Source organism: Triticum aestivum, chromosome 7D, assembly GCF_018294505.1.
Source record: "Triticum aestivum cultivar Chinese Spring chromosome 7D, IWGSC CS RefSeq v2.1, whole genome shotgun sequence".
In the NCBI taxonomy this organism is placed as follows: domain Eukaryota; kingdom Viridiplantae; phylum Streptophyta; class Magnoliopsida; order Poales; family Poaceae; genus Triticum; species Triticum aestivum.
In genome coordinates, this window is record NC_057814.1 from 16785633 (window position 1) to 16788969 (window position 3337).

The following is a 3337-nucleotide window of genomic DNA, read 5'->3' on the forward strand; positions in this document are numbered from 1 at the left end:
ATTAGAGAGTAGTTATTTTGAATCCTATATAGTTGAAAAAATGTAGGTTCTTAGAATAATGTAGGTTACGATCGAACCCTAGCTAGGACAGATTAGGTAGTATGAACCCTAGTTAATTCGTATGAACCCTAGGTTTTTAAATTTAGCCAGGTTTTAAAGTTAGGACAAAAATTTAGCTAGGTTTTTAGTTAGGTGTAGTTAATAGAATTTAGGTGTTTTAGGTGTATTTAACAGAATTTTAGGTGTTTTAGTTGTTTTAGGTGTAGTTAACAGAATTTTAGGTGTTTTAGTTGTTTTAGGTGTAGTTAACAGAATTCTAGGTATTTTTTTAGTTAAAGCAATTGTTTTTTTTAGTTAAAGCAATTTTTCCTGTTATATGCAAATTTGAAGTGGACATGTCATATTTTGAACATGTCACATTTTGGACATGTCATATTTTTCCGAGTGGCCTATGTTTTGCCAGAAATGTCGATTCGTTTACGTTCTGGCAAATTTCAGGCGCTCGATATGTCCTGCTTTTAGCAAAGGTCATGCCGAATTTTGCTAAGTGTTTATTAATTTTCTTTTCATAATTAAGCATTTTGTTCTCGATGTCGCTAATGCCTATCCCGCATCCTCGTCGTCGACTCGACGGAGGATTCCTGCTGGAGCCGAGGGGCCATGTCCGGGACTGGGCTCCGCCGGGCTGGTACTGGGTTGTGCTACCTTCTGGTGAGCGCAGCTTAGTGAGGAGCCAGCACGTCGTCGACCCGGAGTGTCTTTGGTGGCGGTCACGTGGGCCTGCATCGGTGCAGAGGCTTGAGTCCCCCGCGCAGGTGGTACAGCACCGTGCACGGAGGAGGACGCGCACGTCCAGCGCTACATGGTTGCGTTGGCGGATGGCAGGTTCTCCAATACCTAGTAGATTCTTCAAGGATCTCACCGGAGCTATGATCCTATGATGGTTCCTTCTCTTTAGATGTCCACCGCGGCCCACTGAACCTAGAGGAGCTATTATTCGAGATGTATTAGTGATATTATATGATGATCTTTGCTACAAACTACTATATATGTATTTGATGATGGATTATTAGTTACCTATTAGTTATTTGCTTATTGAATGCAAAAGATGAGCGCGGTTTGTGCTACAAACTACTATATATGTATTCGATGATGGATTATATGATGATCTTTGCTACAAACTAGGTTCGATGATGATCTTTGCTACAAACTACTACAAACTACAAATTTTAGGTGTTTTAGTTGTTATATGATGATCTTTGCTACAAATTACTATATATGTATTCGATGATGGATTATTAATTACCTATTAGGAAATGTCTGACGACGAAAGGGAATTCGCTATGTGCGAGTACTGTGAAGATGAGCGTGGTCTGTGCGACAGGCCTCACCTGGTAGAAGGTCGGCGCTTCAGCATCAAGCTCCAAGAGACCTTCGATGTTGAAACGGTACGCAACGACAACAAGAGTTTTTTGTTATTTTTTGCACAACTTCTCTCCTTCTTCAACGTGTAATTTCCGTCTTTTACAATTCGACTAGCTTATCCCATGCCATGCAAGAGGCTATGTCGTGGAGAAGATGGGTTTTGAAGATCATGAAAGCATGGAGACAAAGATAATTCAACTAAGGACCCATCATGGTTATGATTTTCTGTAAATCTATACAATTCTGTGAACTCCTCCAATTTTGGTTGCCTGAATTGGGAAGCACTTTCCAAGGCGTATGATTTTCATGAGGGTATGCTTCTCACCTTCGATCTTGGTGATCCTGACATCGACGAAAAGAATATGACCATTTGGGTCCTTGTTGATACGCTTCTAGTTCTACCGCTGTGTGAGTTTCTCAAACATATTTATTAAGTAATTTATATTGTTTATTTCAAAATAGTTGACAACTTATTTCCATTGACAGCTTATTTTCATTCTTCGAAAAATGTACGGAAGATGGTAGACAGAACCTACTACTACAATGATGAAGCACAATTAACTTATAAGGAGAAAGATGGTCTTATCGCATTATTTACTGATCTTGAGAATTACAATAGCTATTATCGAATTCCTCAAAATTATGGTCAATATGTGCCACTAGTGCACGCGGTGTGCTACGGTAACATCAATGGAGATAGCATGGTAAGATTTTCTACTATTACGACATCCCTGTATCATTTGCATAAATTCTTCTAAAACTAAACTACATTGCTAACTACAAAGTTATTACTATGTTTTTAAACAGAAAATCCCGATGGATTGTGTGCCTCATCTGATGTTGTCAAGAGGTCCGGTTGATGTTATGAGCTTACGGCCACCACGGCCAGGTCAGCCGCAGTATCCACATCACTCCTGTCCATATCGGATTTCTAAAAGCGAGGAAGCCATGATAATAAATGATTGGAAAAAATGTTTCGACCATCGTAGAGAGCTACTTGGAAGCAATATTGTGCGTAGGCCAAGACTTGGAGACAGGATGATCTTCGTTCTTCATTATGGAGAGTCCATTTTCCTTAATGGAGAGTCAATGCCTATCTTGTTTTATGATATTTTACCTAAGAGAGGGTAGACTAGGTCCTATGAGACGAGTAGGTCCTAGGTAGAATGTGTTATTATGTGCTACAATGTGTTAGAGTTGATGAGGAGGAGGAGGAGTTGTGATTATGACTAGTGACCAACTTGTTATATGATGTCTCATTGACGAACATTGTTTGGTGTTGATGACTAGTGGTAATGAATATGCTATTTAAACAGACTAGTTCATGATGAGTTGTTATTGTATAAAAGATATATCTGTTTAAACATGTACAACGCCAAAATACAAAAAAAAACATAAATTTTAGCAGTGACGCGTGCCAAAATATTACCAGCAGCGCTCATTTACCAGTAGCGCTTTCCAGAGGCGCGCTACTAGTATCTGAACATACCAGTAGCGCTGGCCTAAACAAGCGCTACTGCTACAAAATAGCTGTAGCGCCGTAGCAGTAGCGCGGGCACCCGCGCTACTGGTAGCTCAAAAACCAGTGCCATTGATAAGGTTTTTCCTAGTAGTATTGATACGCCTATGGCAACTTTGCGAATATTGAAACTCCAAGACTCCGTGTTAGTAGGTGTTGTGTGAATAGGTTTGTGAGGTGTTGGTGCACGTGCATGTGTGCATCTGCATTGTTCTTGGCTTTTGTAGATAAAAAATTATGATTTAAAAACAAATGTCCGGATTTGATGGTCGCTTCATGATATTTCTCCATTGGCCTGCTAACAAAAAAAAGCATACGTAAACAACATGGAATAACCTCATAAATTTTGAAGGGCCATGTGAGTCACTAACCCTAAGAGAAGAAAAAGCTAAG